The sequence below is a fragment of the Dipodomys merriami genome, unplaced genomic scaffold (assembly GCF_024711535.1).
Source record: "Dipodomys merriami isolate MVZ:Mamm:240054 unplaced genomic scaffold, mDipMer1.0.p SCAF_230, whole genome shotgun sequence".
Taxonomy (NCBI): domain Eukaryota; kingdom Metazoa; phylum Chordata; class Mammalia; order Rodentia; family Heteromyidae; genus Dipodomys; species Dipodomys merriami.
The window spans coordinates 860,761-886,547 of NW_027203716.1; the positions used below are offsets into that span (position 1 = coordinate 860,761).

Genomic DNA, 25,787 nt, shown 5'->3' on the forward strand with positions numbered 1-25,787 from the left:
TCTTAGACTCTTTTTTTCCAAGTTATCTCTGTTATCAAACACCCACTGGGCAACCATTTCCAACTTAGAATACACCTTTCCCTCAAAACCTTGTAACTTTTGAAGCTTTCTTCTAATATCTGTGCCTGACTGGATAACAAAGGCCATGTATAGGGATTTTTGATTCTCCAGGGCTTCAAGATCTATAGGCCTATAGGTCCTATAGGCTTCTGAGAGAAGTTCCAGAAAAGCATTAGAGTACTCACTGGGAAACTGTCCCATCTCACTCAATTTAGATTGATGACTCGGCTTTCTAGCCATTGTGGTATCCCTGCTAACCGAACCTGGCAATAATTGGTAAGCACCTCCATACCTTGATCGCTGTTAGACTCAGCTTGAGTAAATCTCGGGAAAGAGTTGTTCCCCATGGTCTAGTTCAATAGTGCGGCTACTGTGTGTTCCAAGGACCACCTTTAAGTCACTGAGCAAGATCCACTCTTTTCTACCAGGTGAAACACACCTGTAAAATTTGCTGACACTCATCCCAGATGTGCTTGTGTGTGAAAATTACTGCCTCTAATGAGGTAATGAGCCCCTGGTTTTATTTTATCTGATAAGGATGGGTTTTGCTGTTTCCAGTTATACAGATCACTAGTTGTAAAGGGAACATATATTAGAAAGGGCGCCTGCCCACCATCTCTTCCATGTTCCTGTCTCAAGGGTAATAAGGGCAACATACCACACTGTACCACCTCAGGCTGGTAAAAGTAACCACTTTTGGTATGGGAGGACTTTAGATTAGAGGTGCTGATGGCAAAGAATAGGAGAGTTCATCAGTGCATCTTCCTCTGAAGGATTCTGTAACCATGGGGGAGAATATTTTTTGGATATGACAACTTTAGGCCTATTCTCCCATCCTGAGAAAAGGAGTAAACAGAGTTGCATACAGAACACAGATAAAACTATCAGCATACACACAAAGACCAAGAGCCACAGACACTTAACCCACATGTCCCACACCACTCAATTTTGACCTCTACAGAGATCCCAGATGACAGAGAGAACATCCCAGATTGCCTCTTAAGGATGCTGCAGATGACTTCTGGAGGATGTCACATATATCCTCCCTAGGAGGCCCTAGATGACCTCTCATGGAGGTTCCAAATGGCTTCCCAAGGAAGTGTCAGATAACCTCCAAAGGAGGCCCCACATGTCCTCTCAATGATGCTGAGGTTACCTCTTGAGTAGCTCCCAGAAGGCCACTCAAGGAGGCCATATATGAACTCCAAGAAGGTTCCAGATAACCCTCTTGAGAAAGTGACAGATGACCTCCAGAGAAGGTCCTATATACCTTCCTCCCAGATGATGTCCGAAGACAGATTTTTCATCAAGGTTACCCGAGATAACCTCCCAAAGAAGCCCCACATGACCTCAGGAGGTCATACTAAATTGCCTCTTAAGGAATCCCCAATGACTACTTTTGAATAGGTCTCAGGTGGCCCCCTGAGGAAGCCCCAGATGACCTCTGGAGAAAGTCCAAGATGGACACTGAAGAACGCCCAAGATGACCTCCAGGTAGGTCTCAGATAGCTTCTCAAAGAAGTTGCAGATGAATTCTTGATGAAGTTCCAGATGGCTTCCCAAGGAAGCACTACATGACCTCTGAAGGAGATTCCAGATGGCTTCCAAAGGAAGCCTCACATGACCTCTTAAGGAGTTCCCAGATGGCTTCCCAAGAAAGCCACAAATGACCTCTAGAGGGGTCCCAAAAACATGCTGGGAAGCTTGCCCAGATGCAGCCCTAGAGGTACCTACATGACTTTTGTCCATGTTGGTCCTCTGGAGATAAACCCTCGAGGCCCTGAAGGCTGACGCTCTCACCTATGGGGATTTTCCCCTGGGGCCAAGGCCTGATGCCATCCAAATGGATTAATCTTTGTGGGGGTCTCCAAAACTTCGGGCCTCTATTGTTCAAGAGAATCCATCGAGACACATTTAATATGATAAATGTTCTCCAAACCACCAACCCCCAAGGTTATGATATCCAAAGCTCCAAACATCAAAGGGCAAGCCTTTTTGTCCCCTTCCCTTTGTCTTTCCTTCACTACAGACCTATACTTCCTTTGAAGTCTTTCCCTTTTTCCCTACTAACAGTTCCTTCTTCTCTTCAGGCCTCTCTACTCTCCACAGGCCTGAACTGTTTTGCCTTTGTAGTCAGTTGCCATCTTTCACCTCCTGCTCTCCCTCAACTTCCTCTCCTTTCAGGCCTTTACCCTTTTGCTCTCACACCACTTCCTTCCTTCCATGACTTTTCAATTTTTATCTCTCCTTCCATTGCTCTGAACAAGCAGCACATATAAATTCTGTACCCCTTCTCCACTCCAACTGCTAACAGTTATCAACTGTCACATCCGAAACTCCCCACAGCCCAATCACTTCTTAACAGCTCAACACTTGGTGATTAATGTACCAGCCCCTCCCACAGAATGCCCTGTCTTCTCCAGCTGGCCAGGAGAGAGGGCCAGGCTGATTATTGGACCCTATAGACTATCGGGGCCCTGCTGATTATTACAGTATCCTCCTTGTGAATTAGGAACAATTGAAATTGGAAATTTGATTGTAATATTGCCAACTCGTTGTGACATCACAAACCCATTTTGACATCATCATTAGCACGACATCACAAACCCATTGTGACAATATTGTCATTGTGATATCATGATTCCATTGTGACTTCTCAAATCTATTATGACCTCTTAGCTCCTTTGAAAAATCACATGCCCTTTTCAACATTACAGTCCCTTTGTGTACCCAAATCCTTGTTGTTAACTAATGACAATTGAGACCAGACATGCCATTATAACATCAAAAAGTGTTTCTGGTATCCTCAACAGTGTGACATCACATTTTCATTATGAGAGCATCAGCTCATTGTGACATCACCAAACTCAATGACATAATCACATTATGACAATTGTCATTGTGATATCATAGACACCTTGTGAATGCTTATTAGGTGATTTCATTGTATTTCAAATATGGCATGAGAGTTGATATCAGAAACACATTTTTGTGCCTACATAACCATTTTGACATCATAATCACGTTGTGACATCACAGTGCCATTGTGATATAGCTAATACCATGTGACATCACAAACCTCTCCTATTTTCATAACCTCTGTGACATGCTGACATTGTGATATCTAAGAGCTTTTTGCCCTCATAATTTGTTTCCAACCTCATATTTCATGTATGACATGAGATACCAGAAATCCACTGTGACATCGTGACCTTTGTGACATCACACTGATAGATGTCATGAACATCGTGTCACATTGTGACATCACAAAAAGTTTTGATGTCACATTTAGTTGGTGATGCCATACAGGTAAGGGGTCACAGTAGGTCTATGATGTCACAATTGGTTGGTGATATCCAAATGGCGTAAAGTTTCTGTTGTCATGAAATCACAAAGAATAAGAGTTCACAAATGGACTGTGGTATCTCCAAAGGCATGTGTTGTCACAAATGTGATGAAGTCCAAGGAGGATTGTGATGTAATAGTGTGACACAATGGTCATGATGTCTGTCAGTATGATGTCACAATGGTCATGATGTCACAGTGCATTTCTGATATCACATAACTGAAATATTATGTTTGAAAAAAGATTACGAGCTCCTAAAGGGCGTAAGACATCACAATTACAGCAAGTTACAAGACTTATGAGGACAGGGCATGTTTGTGATGTCACAGTGTGTTAGTGATATCACCATGGCACTGTGATGTCACAGTGATTGTGATGTCATATACTTATGAGATCACAATGATTTTCTGATATCAACCCACATGCCACATTTAAAATAGAATGAAATGAGAGAATAGGCATTTGCAATGCGTCTATTACCTCACAATTACAATATAATATCATAATGCTATGAGGTCATTTTAAATTGGTGATGTTGCAAGGAGGTGAAGGTGTCATAATGAATATGTGCTGTCACACTGGTGATGGATTCACAAAGGGTTTGTGATGTTACAATGGCATATATGAATTCAATTTCATGTGTTCAAATTGAGGGTAAGGGTACACGAAGGGACTGTGATGTCACAAATGACTTATGTGTTTTCAAAGGTACTTAGGGTTCATGAAAGCTTTATGATTCACAGTTGTGATGAGTTCACAGTGGGTTTTTGATGCTATAATGATTTTGTAATATCTCAAACACATGTCCAATTTGAATTGCTACTATTTCACAATGTGCATACAAGTTCACAGATGGAGCTTGAAGTCCTAAGGAACATGACTTTTTTAAAAATGTTAGGAGGTCATATTAGGTTTCTGAAAACACATTGGGACAGTGATATCACCATGGCAATGTCAACTCACTACTTCATGTCAGAATATTGTTTTGGTGTCACAAATAGATGATGATGCCACATTGCTGATGAAGTCACAAGAGATTGGTGATGTCACAATGTGCTGGCAATGTCACAATGATATGATCGTTCTCAATTGTCTCTAACTGACAATGAGTACATGAGTTCAGAAAGGTACAGTGGTTTCTACAAAAGTATGTGTTGTCACATATTGAAATCCTAAAAGGTTTGTGATGTCAGAATTTGACACAATGGCTACGACATCTGGCAGTGTGATGTCACCATGGTCATGATGTCACTGGGAATTTGTGATATCAAAGGTCATATGTGAAATCTAATGATGTCGCCAACAGATTATGAGGAAAAAAAGGAATGTCACAAAAGTTATGATGACAGGATAGGTTTGTGATGTCACGGTGTGTTAGTGATATCATAATGGCAATGTGATGTGCAAAGGGATTGTGATATCACAATGGTTATGAGTTCATGATTTGTTTATGATATACACCTATATGCCACATTTGTAGTAGAATGAAATCACAGAAAAGGCATTCATAATGTGTCGATGATATCACAATGACAAAGTGAAATTATAATTTTATCATATTTTAGTTTTGTGACTTCACAATGAGCAGATGGAATCATCACGTCAATGTGATGTTACAGTTGTGATGACCTCACAAACTTTTTGATGTTAAAATATCATGTCTGATTCTCAATTGTCAATATTTCACAGTGGGGTTTGGATACACAAAGGCACTGAGATGTCACAAAGCTATGTATTTTTCAAAGATTATAAGAGGTCATAATAGATTTGGGATTTCACAATGTGATCCTGGTGTCTAAACAGCAACGTGATGTCACAATCGGTTTATGATGTCACAGTGGTTTTTGAGGTGACAATGGGTTAGTTAGGTCATGAGTTTGTAATATCACAATTATTTGTACAATTTCAAGCGCTACTAGTTCACCATCAGTACACTGTAATAACCAGTAGTACCCCTATAATACACGGGAACAGATAGTCATCATGACCTGCTGGTCTGGACCAACAGAGGGGGGGGGTGCATGCCGCTGGAGTGGGCAGGACATGCTGCTGAAGAGATAGGATGTTAAGCTCCACATGGTGAGCTGCCAAGAAGTTATTGGGCTTGGACATTTGGGAAGTGATGATTGAAAACTGTTATGCAGGAAACATATTTTAGTGGGGGCAGGGAACAGCCTATATATAGGTTGCATGTTCAGAGCAACAGAAGGGGGAAGCAAAAGGGGGAAGACCTGGAAGGAAAGAAGTGGTGAGAGTACTGGAGGGTAAAGACCTGGGAGGAGAGGAAATTGAGGGAGAACAGGAGGAAAAGGACAGCAACTGGCCACCTGGACAGGGCAGTGAAGGCCTGACAAGAGTACAGCAACCTGAAGAGAAGAAGGGAATGGTGGAAGGAAAAAATGAAAAGACCTGAACGGTAGGACCGGTCTGTAGAGAAGGAGGATGAAGAAAAGGAAAAAGCCTTGTCCTTTGAAGTGTGGAGTTTGGAGATGATTATTTTGGAGTTTGGTTGTTTGAAGACCAGTTAGCAAATGGCTGGGCTGCTCTTTGGAGGTCTGAGGGTTCATGGTTGAAGCTGCAATTAGCTCTGGGCATCCAGCCCAGGTCAATGTAGACATTTGTTACAAAATTTATGAAGACAAGACAGGTTTGTGATGTTACATTGCATTAATGATATCACAATATCAATATGAGGTCACAAAGGGATTGCAATGGTGCAATCGTGATGTGGTCACTATGGGTTACTGAAATCAACCTATATGCCATATTTGAGATAGAATGAAATCACAGAATAGGCAATCACATTGTCTCTATGACCTCACAATGAAAATGTGATGTCATAATGCTATGATGTAATTGTCATTTTGGGATGTCACAGTGGGCTGATGGTATCCTAACAACAATGTGATTTCACTCTGTAGATGATGTCACAAAGAGTTTGTAATGGTAAAATGGCATGTCTGATGTCAGTTGTCCTTTGTTCACAATGAGGGTATGGTTACCAAAGGAACTGTGGTGTTACAAACACCATGTGCTTTTTCAAAGTGCTAAGAGATCACAACAGGTTTGGGATATCAGAAGGTGATCCTGGCAATGTGATGTCACAATAGGTTTGTGATGTCACAGTGGTCATAAGGTCACACTTGGATAGTGATGTCACAATGAAATTGTAATATCACCACTACATGTCCAATTTCATTCTACTAGATCACAATGAAGATACAAGTTCACATAAGGAGCTAGAAGTCAGAAAGGCCATAAATTTTGTAAAATATTATGAGGATATAATAGGTTGGTGAAAATGCAATGGGACAGAGATATCCCATTGGCAATGTGATGTTACAATTACATGAGATAGTATTGTTTTGAAGTCACAAATGGTGATCCATACAGGTGATGCGGTCACATAAGTTTGTGATTTTACCATGGGATGGTGATGTTATAATCTCATACCAGATCTCTAATTGACAATGGTTATATAAATTCATAAGGGATAATGATGTATCCAAAGGCATATGTTGGCACAAGTGTAATGAGTCTTAACAGGTTTGTGAATCACAGTGTGATTAAGTGGTAATGACATCTGGCAATGTGATGTCACAGTGGATTTATTATATCACATGTCATACCTGAAGTATGAGTTAAACAATTTATGAACTCAGTGATGCTGAAGAGATCACACTGTCAGCATGTCAAAAAATTTAGGAGAATAGGACAGGTTTGTGATGTCACAGTGGGTTAGTGATATCATAATGGCACTGTGTTGTCATCAAGGTATTGTGATGTCATAATGATTATGTGGTCACAATATTTTTCTGATATCAACACACATGCCACTTTTGAAATAGAATGGAATCACAGAATAGGCATTCCAATATATCTGTGACATCACAATGACCATGTGATGTCATAATGCTATGATGTCATTGTTTTATGGTGTCACAATTGGCTGATGTTGTCATAATGACAATGTGATGCTACATTGGTAATGATGTCACAAAGTTTTTGCGATGTTAAAATGGCATGTATGATCTCAATTTTCATTAGCTCAAAATGAGGCTATGGGTACACAAATGGCCTGTGACTTCACAAAGGCTATGCTTTCTTTCAAAGCTTCTGAGCTCATAATAGGTTTGGGATGTCACAATGTGATCATGGTGGCACAATGGCAATGTGCTACCACAATGAGTTTATGATGTCACCTCAGTGATTAGGTCACAATTGGTTAGTGATGTCTCATCAAATTTGTAATATAACAACGACATATACAATTTCAATTTCTTTAATTCAATATGAGGATACTGTAATAACCAGTGGAGCCAGAATTATCTGTGGGAGCCATTAATCATTGTAAATTCTTGGCCTGGCCCACCAGAGAGTGTGGGGAATGCCACCAAAGGTGGAGGTGTCAAGCCTCACATGGTGAGCTGTCAAGAAGTGATTGAACATTGGGCAGTTTGGGAAGTGACAGTTGAAAACTGTCAGGCAGAAGACCGATTGGAGTGAGGAGGGGTACAACCTATATATAAGTTGCATTTTCAGAGCATTGGAAGGGGAGATAAAAATGAGAGCTACCCGGATGGAAGAAAGTGGTAAGACAGCAGGAAGGGAAAAACCTGAGAAGAGAGGAAGCAGAAAAGTGGTCATTAGGGCAGAGTAGTGTAGGCCTGTGGAGCCTGGAGAGGCCTGAAGAGAAGAAGGAAATGGTGGAAGGGAAAAAGAGTAAGACCAGAAAGGAATGACAGGTCTGTAGTGAAGGAGGGAGTAATGGAAAAGTTAAATGCCTTGCACATTGAGGTTTGGAGCTTTGGAGCTCATAATTTTTTGGCTGGTGGTTTGCAGACCAAGGAAGAGAGGGCGGGGCTGCCCATTGGAGGTCTGAGGTTTGGTGGTCAAGGCTGCTCTTGGACCTGGTTATCCAGTCCAGGATAAAGTAATCACAGTCTCCTTTCTAGTGTAAATTGATTTATTGTATTAAATGTGACTCAATGGTTTGTCTCCTTACCTTAGAGGTAAGTACTCGAGTTCACAGAAAGACCTTGAAGTCTCAAAGGCCGTGAATTTTTTAAGATGTGATGTGACCTTAATAGGTTTGTAAAAACACAATGGGACAGTGAAATAACAATGCCAATACCACAATATAATGTCAAAATAATGCTTTGATACCACAATTAGTTGTTGATACCATTCTCGTGATGAGGTCACAATAAGTTTGTGATGTTACAATAGATTCATGATGTCAGAGTGGCATGGGATATCTCAAATGTCATTAATTGATAATGAATATATGAGTTCAAAAAGGGACTGTGATGTCTCCAAAGGCATTTGTTGTCGCAAATGTGATGGCTTTTTAACAGCTTTGTGATGTCAAAATGTGACACAATGGTCATTACATCTGGCAGTATGATGTCATAAGGGATTTCTGATATCACATGTCATACCAGAAATATGAGATTGAAAACAGATTATGAGCTCATAAAGGCCCTACTATATGAGGATGGCAGCATGTCACAAAACTTACAAGTTCAGGACTGGTTGTGACGGCACAGCAGGTGAATGATATCACAATGGCAATGTGAAGTCACAAAGGATTGTGACATCACAATGGTTATATGGTCAAAATGGGTTTCTGAAACAGAGTGAATTCACAGAATAGGCCTTCACACTGTTAAGTCATAACAATGTCACTGTGATTTATAATGCTATGAAGCGATTGTTGTTTGGTGATGTCTCAATTATCTGATGGTGTCATAATGACAATTTGATGTCACTGATGATTTATGATGTTACAATGGTTATGAGGTCACATTATGTTTCTGATATCAACATACATGTCAAATTTAAAATAGAATGATAAAGCCCGGTGCCAGTGGCTTATGAATGTAAACCTAGCTACTCAGGAGGCTGAGATCTGAGGATCGCAGTTCAAAGCCAGCTCAGACAGGAAAGACTATGAGACTCTTATCTCCAATGAAAACCAGTAGAAAACCAGATGTGGCTCTGTGGCTCAAGCATAGAGTGCTCACCATGAGCTGAAGAACAGGGACAGCACCAAAGCCCAGAGTTCAAGCCCCACGATCGAAAAAAAAAGATTAATAACATGCATTCATAATGTTTTATAACATCACAATGGCAGTGTAATCTCATAATGCTATCTTGTCATTGTAGATTTGTGATGTCAAAAGTAGTTGATGCTGCCATAGTGACAATACATAATGTCACACTGGTGATGTCACAAAGTGTTCGTGATGTTACAATGGCATGTTTGTATCAATTGTCAGTTCATAATGAAGGTATAGTTACACAAAGGGACTGTGGTGTCACAAAGGCCATGTGCTATTTCAAAGGTGCTAAGAGGTCCTAATAGGTTTGGGATGTCACAATGTGATAGTGATGTCAAATGGCAATGAAAGCTCACAAGGGGTTTGTGATGTCACATTGGTGATGAAATCAAATAATTTTGTGAAGTCACATCTCATAATCACATGTCCAATTTCAGATGATACTATTTCACAATGAGGATATGAGTTCTCAGAAGACTGAAGTATAAAAGGCTATGAATTTTCTAAAATGCTGTCAAGACACAGTGGGTTTTTGTAAACACAGTGGAACAGTGACATCACAATGGCAATGTGATGTTGCAATATGATGACTTTATAATGTTTTGATATCACAATTGGTAATGCCACACTGGTGATGAGTTTACAAGAGGTGTGTGATGTCACAATGTGTTGGTGATATCAAAATGACACATGTGATCTCAATTGTCATTAACCCACTATGAGTATATGAGCTCACAAACGGACTGTGATTTCTCCAAAGGCATGCGTTGTCACAAAAGTGATGAAGTCCTAACAGGTGTGTGTTGTCAGAATGTGACAAAATGCTCATAATATCTATCAGTGTGAAGTCACCATGATCAAGATGTCACACTGGATTCGGTATCACATTTCATATGCGGATTGGGTATCAGAGGATTGGAATTTCACATTGGGTTAGCGATATCACTATGGAAATGTGGGGTCATGAAGGGATTGTGCTACCACAATGGCTATTAGATCACAATGTGTTTCTACTATAATAGGTTTGTGCTGTCACAATTGGTTGGAAATGTCACAATGGCATGCCGGATCTCTGTGTTGTCTCCAAAGTTATGTGTTGGCACAAATGTGATGAAGCCCTAACAAATTTGTGAGTTCACAATGTGACACCATGTTCTTGATGTCTATCAATGTGACGTCACATTGATAGTCACATTATGAGTTTGAAAACAGATTATATGCTTACTGAACGCCTAAAGTATCCTAATGGCAGCATATCGCAAAAGTTATGACACAAACTCATGGTCATTGGAGCTTTTCTTTCTTTGAAATTGTTTCCTCGTTGTGAACTAGTAGAAATTGAAATTGGATATGTCATTATGATTTTACAAACTCATAATGATATCAAAAACTCATTGTGACATTATCACCACTGTGACATCACAAAACCATTGTGACATCACATTGCTGTTGTGCCTTCACAATCACATTGTGACATCACAAAGCTATTGTGAATTCTTGAGATGTATAAGTCATTATGTCGAAAACGAATTTTATAGCCTTCATTGGGGGAGGGGGAGGGGGGAGGATTGGGGGGGCAGGGGGAGGATGGAAAGGGATGGGAAGGGGAAACAAAGGAGGAGGCTACAATGCTTGATAAGAAATGTACTCATTATCTTGCCCATGTAATTGTAACCCCTCTGTACAGTATTTTCACAGTAAAAAAAAAAACATGAAAAAATGAAAAAAAGTCACATGACCTCTGTGTCATCACAGCCCCTTTGTGTACTCATATCTTCATAGTGAAGTAATGAAAATTGTTATCACACATAGCATTGTATCATCACAAATATTTTGTGCAATAATTATGACTGTGAAATCATATTATCATCATGACACCACCATTCATTGTGACTTCACCAAACCCCAGTGACACCATACCATATTTTTCTTTTTTTTTCTTCTGAGTTTTTTTAATTGTAAATACAGTGTACAGAGGATTACAGTTACATGACCAAGGTAATGTGTACATATACTATCATCATTGCTGCCTTGACATCACATAGTCATTTTCATGTCATAGACCCATTTTGAATGCCTATTCTTTGATTTCATTCTATCTGAAATGTGCCATCTGCGTTATCAGTAAACCATTGTGAACTCATAACCTTTTTGACATCTAAATCTCTGTCACTGCACATTCCCTTTGTTATATCACTAACCTACTGTTACATCAACTACGTCTCCTGTTCTCATAATTTTGTGACATGCCATTGTGATATATTAGGACCTTTGTGAGTTGAAAATCTGTGTTCAACCTTGTATTTCAGATATGACATGACATATCTAAAATCCAGTGTAACATCATGATATCACACCACTGGATATAATAACCATTATGTCACTTTGTGACATCTCAGATCTCTTAGTTCTTAACCTTTTTGAATACATATGATTTGCTGACATCAGAATCCCTTCCCAAACTCATATACTCAGTGTGTGTTAATGAAATTTGAGGTCCCACATGCCATTGTGCCATCACCAACCCCTTGGGACATCTCAAATCTATTGCGACTTCATCAGTATTGCATCTCCAATTGTGACATCAAAACAATCTTTTTTTTTTGTAATTGTATTTTATTTTATTTGAGAACATACTGTACAGGGGGGCTACAATTACATGGGCAGGATAATGCATACATTTCTTACCAAGCATTGCAGCCTCCTCCTTTGTTTACCCTTCACTTCCCTTCCCCGCCTCCCCCCTCCCCCCACCCAATTTTACCCCCCTCCCCCCACCCAATTATACCCCCCTCCCCCCCACACACCGACATTGTAAAGCTGGTTTTGACATGACATTTTGTACTTCTCATTGTTGCAACAGGTCCACCTGAATCCCTAAACGACATGTTTGTCCCCATCTCCTCCACATGTTATACTGACATCACATATAGTGAAAGCGGGGGTTACACTGTGGGGGAGGGACATACAAAGCAACAAAGAAATAATCTTATAAATGCGTTAGAAACACATGCATGAAAGAAACGAAAACATTAAAATACATGTTTAAGGGTTCATTTTCCTAACATCACATTATCTGATCTTTTCCGCTTGACTCATACCTATACTAGATATTGCAAATAAGGGAAACCATGGGACCTATGCTTCTTTGGGCCTGGCTTACTTCACTTAATATAATTTTTTCCAAACCTTTCCATTTCCTAACAAATGGGGAAATGTCATTCTTTCTGATGGAGGCATAGAATTCCATTGTGTATATATACCACATTTTCTTGATCCATTCATCTACTGAGGGGCATCTGGGTTGGTTCCATATCTTAGCTATGGTAAATAATGCTGCAATAAACATAGTTGTGCTGGTAGCTTTAGTGTGGTCTTGTTTGAAAACATTTGGGTAAATGCCCAAAAGTGGGATTGCTGGATCATAGGGGAGATCTATGTGAAGTCTTCTGAGGAACCTCCATACTGCTTTCCAAAGTGGTTGAACAAGATTACATTCCCACCAACAATGAAGTAAGGTTCCTTTCTGTCCACATCCCCTCCAGCATCTGTTGTTGTTGGAGTTCTTGATTTTTGCTGTTCTAACTGGAGTGAGGTGATATCTCAATGTTGTTTTGATTTGCATTTCTTTTATGGCTAGGGATGTTGAACATTTCTTCGTGTGTCTATTGGCCATCCTTGTTTCTTCTTCAGAGAAGCTTCTCTTTAAGTCTTTCGCCCACTTATTTATTGGGCAGTTGATTCTTTGAGGATTTGTTGTTGGGTGGTTTAATTTTTTGAGTTCCAAGTATATTTTAGATATGAGACCCTTGTCCGTTGTATGGCTAGTAAAGATCTTCTCCCAATCGGTGGGCTTTCTATTGATCTTGCCAGCTATGTCATTTGCCCTGCAGAAGCTCTGCAATCTTATGCAATCCCATTTGTCCAACCTTTCTTTGATTTGTTGTGCTTCCGGGTCTCTATTCAGAAAATTTCGACCTGAACCAAGGAGACCTAGGGTTTCTCCTATTCCATCCTGTAATGTTTTCAGAGTGTCTGCTTTGAGTTCAAGGTCTTTGATCCATTTGGAGTTGATTCTGGTACAGAGTGATATATAAGGATCTAGCTTTAGTTTTCTACATGTAGTTAACCAATTTTGCCAGCACCATTTACTGAAGAGGCTGTCTTTCTTCCATTCTATTGTTTTAGCCTCCTTATCTAAGATTAGATGGCTATAGGTCTCTAGGTTCATTTCTGGGTTTTCAATTCTATTCCATTGGTCCTGAGGTCTGTTCTTATGCCAATACCAAGCTGTTTTGATTACTATGGCTTTATAGTAGAGTTTGAAATTTGGTATTGATATTCCTCCAGCAGTGTTCTTTCCGTTGAGGAGCGTTTTTGCTATTCGGGGTCTTTTATTGTTCCATATGAATTTTTGGATTGCCTCCTCTATTTCCTTGAAGAATGAGGGTGGAATTTTGATAGGTATCGCGTTGAATTTGTAGATAGCCTTGGGAAGTATTGCCATTTTCACGATGTTAATCTTGCGAATCCAGGAGCATGGGAGGTTTTGCCATTTTTTAAGTTCTGTGTTGATTTCCTTTTTCAAGATTTTAAAGTTTTCATCATAGAGGTCCTTCACTTCTTTGGTTAAGTTAATTCCTAGGTATTTTATTTTTTGTGTGGCTATTACAAATGGAGTTGCTTTCCTAATTTCAGCCACACTTTTCTCATTGTTGGCATATAGAAAAGCCATTGATTTTGGGGGGTTAATTTTATAACCTGCTACTTTGCCAAAGTTTTGAATCAGCTTGAGTAATTTGGGAGTGGAGTCTATGGGATTCTTTAAATACAAGATAATGTCATCTGCAAAGAGGGAGAGTTTTATTTCTTCTTTCCCTATTTGGATCCCCTTTATGTCTGCATCTTGTCTTATTGCTGTAGCTAGGCACTCTAATACTACATTGAAGAGAAGTGGAGAGAGTGGGCATCCTTGTCTTGTTCCTGAGCTAAGAGGAAATGGCTTTAGTTTTTCACCATTGAGTATAATGCTGGCTGTAGGTTTGTCATATACAGCCTTTATTGTATTGAGGAATGTTCCATGGATTCCTAATTTTTCCAGAACCTTCATCATAAAGGGGCGTTGGATCTTGTCAAATGCTTTTTCTGCATCTATTGAGATAACCACGTGGTTCTTATTCTTGCTCCTGTTGATGTGATGAATAATATTAATTGATTTGCGTATATTGAACCAGATTTGCATCCCTGAAATGAATCCTGTTTGATCATGGTGTATGATTTTTTGGATGAATTGTTGAAGTCGATTGGCCAAAATTTTGTTGAGAAGTTTTGCATCAATGTTCATGAAAGAAATGCTTCTATAGTTCTCTTTCTTTGATGAGTCCCTGCCTGGTTTTGGGATGAGGGTTATGATGGCTTCATAGAATGTGTTCGGTAGTGAGCTTTCTCTTTCAATTTCATTGAAGAGTTGGAGGAGTATTGGTGTGAGCTCTGCTTTGAAGGCCTTGTAAAATTCCGCTGTAAAACCATCTGGTCCTGGACTTTTCTTAGCTGGGAGGTCTCTTATTGCTGTTTCGATTTCAATGCTTGATATGGGCCTGTTAAGCTGGTTTAACTCATCTTGGTTTAGTTTTGGCATGTCAATATTTGCTAGGAAAAGGTCCATTTCTGTCAAGTTCTCAAACTTATTAGCATAAAGTTTTGAGAAGTATGCCCTAATAATGTTCTGAATCTTGGTTGTTTCCGTGGTGATGTTTCCATTCTCATCTCTGAGTTTATTAATTTGGGTGTGTTCTCTCCTTTTTCTGATAAGGTTTGCTAAGGGTCTGTCAATTTTGTTAAGTTTTTCGAAGAACCAACTCTTTGTTTTGTTGATTCTCTCTATAGTATTTTTGGATTCTAATTCATTTAATTCTGATTTAATTTTGATTATTTCTTTCCGTCTACTGGATTGGGGTTTATCTTGCTGCTCTTTTTCAAGGAGGTTTAGATGTGTCATTAAATTGTTAGTTTCAGATCTCTCCAATTTGTTGATGTAGGAGCTCAGAGCTATAAACTTGCCTCTGAGTACTGCCTTTGCTGTGTCCCAGAGGAGCTGGCAATTTGTGTGTTCATTTTTGTTGAATAGCATGAACATTTGAATTTCCTTTCTAATCTCTTCCATGACCCACTCATGATTCAGCAGTGTGTTGTTAAGCCTCCATGTGATACCGGACTTTCTTTGGTGGCTTTTGGTGTTGAGATCTAATTTTATTCCCTTGTGGTCAGAGAGAATGCAAGGTATAATTTCAATGTTTCTGAATTTAGACAAGTTTGCTTTGTGGCCTAAAATGTGGTCTATTTTAGAAAACGTTCCATGTGCTGCTGAGAAGAACGTGTATTCTGTTGCTGCTGGGTGAAATGTTCGGTAAATGTCTGTTAAGTCTAGTTGATCTATGCAGCTGTTTAGATCTGAGTTTCTCTGTTGAGTTTTTGCCGAGTTGATCTATCTAGTGGGGAGAGTGGTGTGTTACAATCCCCAACAATTAATGTCTTTGGATCTATATGGGATTTGAGGGAAAGTAGTGTTTCTTTGATAAATTTGGGTGCTCCATTGTTTGGCGAATAGATATTTAGAATTGTAATATCCTCCTGAAGGAGAGATCCTTTAATTAGTATGTAGCGACCTTCTTTATCTCTTCTCACGAATTTTAGCTTGAAGTCTATTTTATCTGATATTAGGATTGCAACTCCCGCCTGTTTATGAGGGCCGTTTGCTTGGTAGATTTTGTTCCAGCCTTTAACTTTGAAAATATGTTTGTTTTTACGGGCAAGATGTGACTCCTGCACGCAGCAGATGGAGGGGTCTTGTTTTTTAATCCAACTAGACAGTCTATGTCGCTTAATTGGAGAGTTCAGTCCGTTAACGTTAAGAGATAGGACTGAGAGGTATTTGGGGGTTCCTGCCATGTTATCCACCTTCTTGGGGGCTGTGAAAACTGGGTTCTTCCTAAGGTTCTTGGATTCTCAGTTTGGGTGCATTTTCTTGGCCTTTGTTGCGTTCTTGTTGGTTTTATATGTGTAGGACATCTTTAAGAATCTTTTGCAGGGCTGGTTTGGTGGAGATGTATTGTTTCAATTTTTCTTTGCTATGGAAGGTTTTTATTTGGCCTTCAGTTATGAAGGAGAGTTTAGCTGGGTACAGTATTCTTGGTTGATAGTTGTTTGTTTTTAGGGCATGGCATACGTCACTCCAGGCTCTTCTTGCTTTGATTGTCTCTGCTGAGAAATCTGAGGTGATTCTAATTGGTTTCCCTTTATAGGTGATTAACCTTTTCTCCTTGACAGCTTTAAGGATCTTTTCCTTGGTCTGGGTTGATCCTGTGTGGATTATAATGTGACGGTGGGATGTCCTATTCTGGTCTGGTCTATTTGGGGTTCTAAAAGCTTCTTGTATCTGAATAGGCCTATCTTTTTGTATGTTTGGGAAGTTCTCTGCTAGGATCCTGTTAAACAAATTTCCTAGACCATTAACTTCTGTTTCTAGGTGCTCCTCTACACCCATTATCCTTAGATTGGGCCTTCTGTTGGTGTCTTCCAGGTGTTGGATAGACCTATCATATTTCTTGGACTTGTCTTGGATGGTTGTATGTTCTTTCTCTATAATATCTAGGCTGTCTTCAATCCCTGAGATTCGATCTTCTGCATGGTCTAACCTGCTGTCAAGACTCTCTACTTTGTTTTTTATCTCTTTTCCTTCTAATTGGTCAGCTTTGATGGCTTCAAGTTCTTTGTTGAAGCTCTGTTTTAGGTCTTGTATGATTTTCTTTACTTCCTTAATTTGGTGTTCAGTGTTTGTTCTCAAATCACTTAGTTGATTGGTTATGGTTTCTTTGGACTCCCATTCCTTCTGTTGGGTTCCATTCAGCATTCCCTTTGTGGTCTCCCTGACTTCCTTCAGCTCTTTGTTAATGGATTCCATGAATGTCTTTAGTGATCTTTGTGTATTCTCTACCTGGTCTCTTAATTAGTGAATTACTCTTTGATTAGTTTCCTCCCTTCTGTGGGATTCCTGCAGTTCTCTTTGAGTGTTCTCTGCCTGCTCACGCCATTCCTCCCTTTCTCTTTGAGTATTCTCAAGTTGTTCACGCAAATCCTGTATCAGTTTTTGAGAAGCTTCCTCACGCTTATGATATTCCTGTATAAACTTCTGTGATGCCTCCTCTCTCTCCCTATCACGCTCAGACAGAGTCCTTTGTACATTGTCAAACTTCTCATTTATCATGTTTGCTATTAGTGTTTTTAGAGCTATTTGGGAACTCTCCTCTGGATTATTCTTTATCTGTTCTAATCCCTGATTATCAAGTTTGGGAATTGAGATACCCGAATTTGCCATTTTTCTTGTGTTTTTCCGGCTTACTCTGCCCATTTGAGATGAAGATTGCACCAGTTTTGTGCTTGAACACTATCTTAAGGCAACCATCAACCAACGTTTGCGTTTGTACAGTCAATAGTCTACAGATACAATCTAGTTCAACAGATACATCTATTCAACATCAAACAACTATATGTTAAAGGACTTCGAACCGCAGAAAAGAATTTGGAAAACCAGAAATTATTAGGATTAGGGAGAGATGTGGGTAAAAAATAGGAATAGATTGGTGTGGGGAGGCACAGGGAGAGTTAACTATGTCCTAATCACAGTGCAGGAAATGAGTTGGGTAGGATGCAAGTAGAGAGAGAGAGAAAAAGAAGAGACGGAAAGGGGAATAAAGAGAGACCAAAAAAAGAATAGAAACGTAAAAATTAATGTTATTATAGAGGTTAAAAGACCGTCTATTTAGAGAGGAATGTGAATATGTTCAGAGAAGGGGAGGGACATAGAGGAGATGTGAAAAGCTTTAAGGATGGGAACGGGAGAAGAAAAGATCAGAAGTTCAATAGAGCTAGATAAAAAACAAAAAGATAATTAAGAAAGAAAGAAAAAGAGAAAGAAGACAAGAAAAGAAAGGAAAACTCTTATTCACGTATTCCTAAAATAAAAATTATAAGATGAGAAAAAACAAAGGTTACTGGAAAACAATTATTTTTTCAGAAGAGGCAAAAATTAAAGATTAATAAAAGTTTTAGAAGGGAAAAAATTTATATATATATATATATATATATATATAAGGTAACAAAAAACAAAAAACAAGCAAAAAAAAAGAAAAGAAGAAGAAGAAAAAAAGAAAAAAAAAGAAAAAGAAAAAAAAAAAAAGAAAAAAAAGTCTTTTGATTTTTTTTTTTTGGGTGGGGGTGGAGTGGGAAGAATCCTGTATCTCCCTTTTGTCTGCAATCAGTCTCTTTTTGGAGTCTCTGGTCAGCTTGAGGTCCTCTGGCTTGATTGGTTTCTTAAGTCGGTTGGTTGGAAGAGGCAGAAAAATGCTCTGCTTTACCCAAGATTTTGAGATCCCCCTCCCAGGTTAGTTTTCTGGGAGGGTGGTCTGCTTTGAGAGTCACAAAAGAGGGGGATGTGGTGATGAGGCTAGGTTCTGGGTAGAGTTGAGGCCTTTCAATAAACAGTAGCTTTTCCCTGGGGCTATTTTGTGATAAAGCTCACAGCGCCCAGCCTGGAGCCATTCTCAGGGTTTCTGTTTTTCAATTGATTGTCGAGGCTGCTAGAGGGAGGGGCAGCCTCTGGCTCTGGTTACCCAGTGAAGCAAGGCACTCCGATGGCTGGCGCCTGAGCTGGGTTACTTTTCCCTGGATGGAGCTGAGTCTGGCAGGTCACTTCGCCGTTAAGTTCTTGTGACCTGCTAAATGACTCATTTTATTCCAAGGCCTGAGCTGGAGCTAGCAGCTCCTCCGAACTTTGTCGGTATCCATGATGGAGATCACCGGTGCTGGGGGGGGGAGGGGTGGCCTTCCCTCCTCTGCTCCTTGAGGAGTGAGGATGTCGGGCTTGTACTCACGCCGAGTCTTGGATCCTGGGTCGTCTCTGGTCTGCAAACAGCAGGATGAAGATGTTCGCTCCTTGTCGGTTCTTGTTGGTGTTGAGTAGAATCCGCTCGTCCGCTGCGTCTGTCTCCTTCGTCCCCGACTCTCTGTGTCTCAGGTATGTCTCCGCGGCGGTGGTCGCTGCCGGAGCGGCAGCTGCTGCGTTTCCTTGGCTTCCCCTCTCTTGTCTAACTCTCTGTCCTGTGATGACACACTTGGTGTGATTCTCTGGCTTAGGACTGTTCACTGGAACTCTAAAACTGCTTTCTATGCGAGAGCTTGTTCAGATTCCAGCTTCTCCTCCGCCATCTTCCCGGAACTCTCCCAAAACATTCTTATAACATGATGATGAGATATCACATTGTCATTGGGAAATCACTGTCCCATCGGGTTTTCATATAGTATGACCTCATACTATGGAGCTTTTTCCATCACCTGTATCCTCATATTGAATTATGAGTCATTGAAATTTGATATATCATTCTGATATTACAAACTGTGACATCACAAAATCGGTTTGACCTCATCACCACTGTGACATCAAAAACCCACTGGGATATCTCATTTTCATTGTGACATTATGGATCACATTGGGCCATCCCAAACTTATAATGACCTCTTTCCACCTTTGAAAACACACATGGCCTCTGTGACATCACAGAACCTTTTTGTATCCATATCCTCATGGGGAACTAATGAAAACTGACATCAGATATACCATTGAAACATAATAAATCCTTTCTGACATAATCATAATTGTGACCTCAGGTTGCCATTATGACACAATTTGCTCATTTTGACAGGTAAAACTACAATGACATCATAGCATTGCAGCATCACATTGTCATTCTGATGTCATAGACACATTGTGTTTGCCTATTATGTTATTTGATTCTATTTCTAATGTGGCATGTTGGTTGATACCAGAAATCCATTGTGAGTTCATGACCCTTGTGATATCACGATGCCTTACTAGCATCACATTGCCAGTGTGATGTCACATTGCCAAATTGATGTAAAAAGGGACTTTTATGAGACAATGGTTATGACATCACCATGAGTTTCTGATATCAACCCACATGTCACATTTCAAATACAATGAAATTACAGATTTGGCATTCGTAATGTGACAATGATGTCACAATGACAATGGCAAATGCTATACTGTCATTAACATTTTGTGATGTCACCATAAGCTAAAGATGTCATAACAACAATATAATGTCACACTGGTTATGATGTCACACAGGGTTTATTATCTTACAATGGTTATGAGGTCACAATGTGTTTCTGATATCAACTGATATGCCACATTTGAAATAGAATGAAATCACAAGATATACATTCACAATGGGTCTATGACAGCAAAATGGCAATGTGATTTCATAATCCTATGTGTCACTGTAGCTTTGTGTTGTCACAATGAGCTGATGGTGTCATAATGACAGTCTTATGTCACACTGGTGATGATGTCACAAAGTGTTTATGATGTCACAATCGCATGTCAGATCTTAATTGCCATTAGTTTATAGTGAGGATATGAGGATGAAGTCACAATGACATATACAAATGAACTGTGATGAAACAAAGGCCATGTTTTTTGTCAAAAGTAGTAGGGTACCTAACAGGTTCTGGTTGTCAAAGTGTTAAAAAAAATGGGTTAGTGATGTCAAAACTAGTTTAAAATATCACATCTTATTTCAATTTTCAATTGCTACAAGTTCACAATGATACAAGTTCACGGAAAGTGCTCGATGTCTCAAAGGCCATAATTTTCTAAGATGTGATGAGATCATAATAGCATGAGAGCATGAGGGTTCAGTAATATGACAATTGCAATATGAGGTCAAATTATAATGTCATTAGAGTGTTGTTATATCACAATTAGTTAGTGATGCCATAATAGTGATGAGTTCAAAATAGTTTTGTGATGTCGCAGTAGTTTGGTGACGTAACAATGGCATTCCAGACCTCAATTGTCATTAACTCATAATGAGTATATGAGTTTAGAATGGGATTGTGAGGATTCCAAAGTCATTTGTTGGCCCAAATGTGATGAAGTCAGAACAGATTTGTGATGTAACAATATGACACAATGGTCATTACATCTAGCAGTGTGATGTCACAATATTCATAATATCACAGTATATTTCTAATATTTAATGTCATACCTGAAATAATATGAGATCGAAAATAGATTGAGCTCTCAATGGGCCTAACACAGTGGCAACATGTCACAAAACTTATGAGGACAGGACATGTTTGAGTTGTCACAGTTGTTTAGATGTCACAATGGCAATCTTATATCACAAAGGGATTGTCATGTCACAATGGTTATGAAGTTCAAATGTGTTTGATATGAACCCACATTTGAAATACAACGAAATCACATAATAGGCCTTCATAATGTATATATGTTGTCACAATGACAATGTAGAGTCATTACAGATTTGTGATGTCACAATGACCTGATATTGTCAAAATGACAATGTGATGTACACCAATGATTATATTGTTAATGCTTTATGATATTACAATGGCGTATTTGATCTCAGTTGATATTTCACAATGAGGATATGGATACACAAAGGGACTGTGATGTCACAAAGGCCATGTGTTTATTCAAAGGTGCTAAACATGTCATAATGGGTTTTGGAGGTATCAAGGTGATTGTAATGTCACAATAACAATGTGATATCACATTGGCTTTGTGATGTCACATTGGTGATGAGGTCACAATGGACAGGACAGGTTTGTGATGTCAGAACAGGTTAATGGTATCACAATGGCACTGTGATGTCAAAAAGGAATTTTCATGTCACAATGGCTTTGAGATCACAATAGATTTCTGATATCCACCAATATTCCAATATTGCTAGCTTGTAATAGAATGAAATCACAGAATAGGAATTCACAATATGTCTCTAATGTCACTATGATATATAATGACATAATATGATATTTAAGTTTAGTGATGTCAAAATGGCATGTCTAATCTTATTGGTAATTAAATTACCATGAGGATCCGAAAAGTTGCTATGTGCTGAGTCCTTCAAAAGGCACATTGTGCTGAATCCATTACACAGGGTTCTTAGTGCTTTTTTTATTTTAATTTTTATTTTTTGTGAACATACTGTACAGAGGGGTTACAATTACATTGGCAAGATAATGAATACATTTCTTATCAAGCATTGCAGCCTCCTCCTTTGTTTACCCTTCACATCCCTTCCTAGCCCCCCCGCTCCACCATGCAATCCCCCCCATCCCCCACCCCGGCACCAAAGTTGTAAAGTTCTTATTGGACATGACAACTTGTACTTCTCATAGTTGCAATGGGTCCACCTGTATCCTTAAACGACTTGTTTTTCCCCATCTCCTCCACAAATTATATCGACACGAAATATAGTGAAAACAGGGGTTATACTTTGGGGGAGGGACATACAAAGCAACAAAGAAATAATCTTATAAATGAGTTAGAAACAAATGCATGAAAGAAAAAAAAACATTTAAATACATATCTAAGGGTTCATTTTCCTAACATCACATTATCTGACCTTTTCTGCTTGACTCATACATATACTAGATATTGCAAATAAGAGAAACCATGTTTCTTTGGGCTTGGATTACTTCACTTAATATAATTTTTTCCAAGCCTTTCCATTTTTATAAGTGTGCTGTGTGCTGTCATGCCAAAAGATTCAATGTTCTGAGTCCTTGAGAGGACAATCACACACACACACACACACACTCACACACAAACACACACACACACACACACACACACACACACACACACACACACACACACACACACAAACTTGGAGCGTTACCTTGCACCTGCTTGGTTTGTGGGGTGGATGGAGAAGAGTCTCCCCCAGTGGTTGGGCTGAGGGGAACTTCAATTCCCCCAGACAGCTGCCTGGGTTGGGGGAAAGCCCTGAGCTGATGTGAGGATGCTTCTGCCATGGCCTGGTAGCCTTAAGGCAGAGTCAGAACAGTACCAAGCCAGGGGAAGGGGCATGGCCGAGGTGGGGAAGTAGTGTGACTGAGGGGAGGACAGGGCATGTTTGAAGGGGCACATAGTTGCTGCAGACAGGTGCACACGGGAGCTGGCATACTTGTGCAGCAGGGGCTGGGCAGCCTGGGTGAGAAGTGGGGGCAGAGAGAAGGAGCAGAGAAGAGCAGGCACATGCACCAGGGGTGGCAGCATCCATGACTGGCCTCCGCTGATGTAGGAGCACAGGTCTGGGCCAGGAGCACAGAGGACACAAAGCCCGCACAGCAGGCACATCCCTCTCACAGTCTCAGGGAGGCTCAGAGGCCAGGTAGGCCCTGAGTCCAAGGCCCCTGCACCAGGGGGCAAGCTCAGCCCTGCCACCTGCCAGCTCCTGCCCCGGCCCCTTCTCCTGCCCTCCCCGTGGCACCTCATTTGAAACAGGTTGCAGCCACCTTGGACTCGTGGTGCCTCTTGGAGTCATCCAGCGATGGTGCACCCCTGGCCTCCTTGCAGCCGGACCTGTTCCCCAGTGGAAACCACGCGGGTTTGCACCTCACGACCTCCCCCTACCCCACACCCCCCACGGACCCAGACCCGTGACACCTGCCTCGCCTTTTGGGTCCCAAACTCGCCTCCCCAGCACCAGGCAGGCCAGCCCTGACTCTGCCACAAATGCCCCCCAGGAGTGGGGGGTGGGAGAGTGGATGTTGATCCTGGAATCCCACCCCCATCCCTAGTGGCCAGTGTCCCAGGAAAAAGGCAGATGCAGGGATGGGTGAAGAGGGTGTGCCACAGGGAACCTGGTGGCTTTAGTCAGAGGGAGCAGCACCTCCACACCTGCCTTCTTGGGATGTTTCCTTTTTTCTGGGGGTGGGGATGTGTTGGATGCAGAAGATAGCCCCCCAGAAGGCTGTGGTGGCTGTGGCTTCCCTGTACTGCGGGATATGGGAGTCCCCGAGGCCTGACCGAGGACCGCCCCCGCTTCCCTGCCCCCCTACCTGATTCAGGTGAAGATGGAGTTGGACCCAGAGCTGCCTCCGGGTCCCGGCAGTAGTCCGGCGGAGGATGGCTGTGGCAGTGGCCAAGGCAGAGGCGGCTGCAGCAACGGCCGCGGCAGAGGGGGCCTCTGGAGGTCTAACAGCGCCCCCCTCATCCACGGCCTCAGTGACACCTCGCCGGTGTTCCAGGCCAAGGCTCCTAGCCCCAGGCAGAACAGCACCACATATCCAGGCCGCCATGGCCTGCTGCTCCTGGCCTCCTCCATCTGCATGCACAGCAGCGGCTTGCACCAGATCAATCAAACAGGCGGAGGGCATGGACCTGATCAACCAAGAGATGGTCCATGATCACGTGGTCCAGACCGCAATGCAGATAAGCCACTCCTGGGAGGAAAGTTTCAGACTTAGTGACAACGACGTGGAGAAATCCGCTTTCGCCCAAGTGCATGGATTTTATTCCTGTGTCAACAGCACCGTCACCCACCCGGGGTATTGGGAAGCAGTGTTTTCACCATCCTTGCAAAGTTTTGTGAGTAGCAATGGATTGCCTCCACGCCCCATCCCAAGCCCGACGACCCAATTTACCACCCGGAGAAACCAGAGTCCCATCAATTGTATCCAACCAAGTGTTCTTGGACCATTGAAAAGAAAATGTGAAATGGAAACTGAGTTTCAGCCAAAGAGATTTTTCCAGGGCATCACCAACATGCTTTCTTCTGACGTAGCACAGCTGTCAGATCCTGGTGTGTGTGTGTCTTCGGATACCCTGGATGGAAACAGCAGCAGTGCGGGATCTTCTTGTAACTCACCAGCTAAAGTCAGCACTACCACCGACTCTCCTGTGTCACCTGCCCAAGTGGTATCTCCCTTTATTCCAGTAGATGAACTTTCGTCTAAGTGATGTACTCATCTGGAAACTTTTTGGGGACGGGGCAGGGGAGAGACAGAAATTAAGTCGGAGCAAGCACTGCACTTTGTCAATTAAACTGAGGATATTTCCCTTTTGACCCTTTCCCTTCCCCTCCCCTCCCTTTTTAATTTCTTGAAATGTTCTAGAGAACTTCTCTGTCAGGTCTCCTGCAAATACCCTTGAATTCAGTGTAGTAATATTTTCAGACTTTTCCCCAATAAGTGTGTTGAAGATTACATTTTTCGCTGCTAATATGTCTAAATACATATGTTATCCCTTGATTTTAAAAAACAAGAAGATAGCCCCCCATTCTGTGTGAGCCCTTGTCTTTTGTGCTCGGTCACACTTTCCCCTGAGGAGGGTCCCAGAAGAGCCCACTAGGGAGGTGAGGGCACTAGGGTTCAGATAGAAGGTGAATGTCTGGGAAGAACACGCCCCCACAACACAGGTACACCCTGCT

At 41.0% G+C, this 25,787-nt stretch overlaps 1 pseudogene; it reads left to right on the forward strand.

The window, feature by feature from the left end:
• Positions 1–1,257: 1,257 nt before the first annotated feature.
• On the forward strand, positions 1,258–25,373 carry LOC138835206 (PPP2R1A-PPP2R2A-interacting phosphatase regulator 1-like; annotated as a pseudogene).
• The last annotated feature ends 414 nt before the right edge of the window (positions 25,374–25,787 follow it).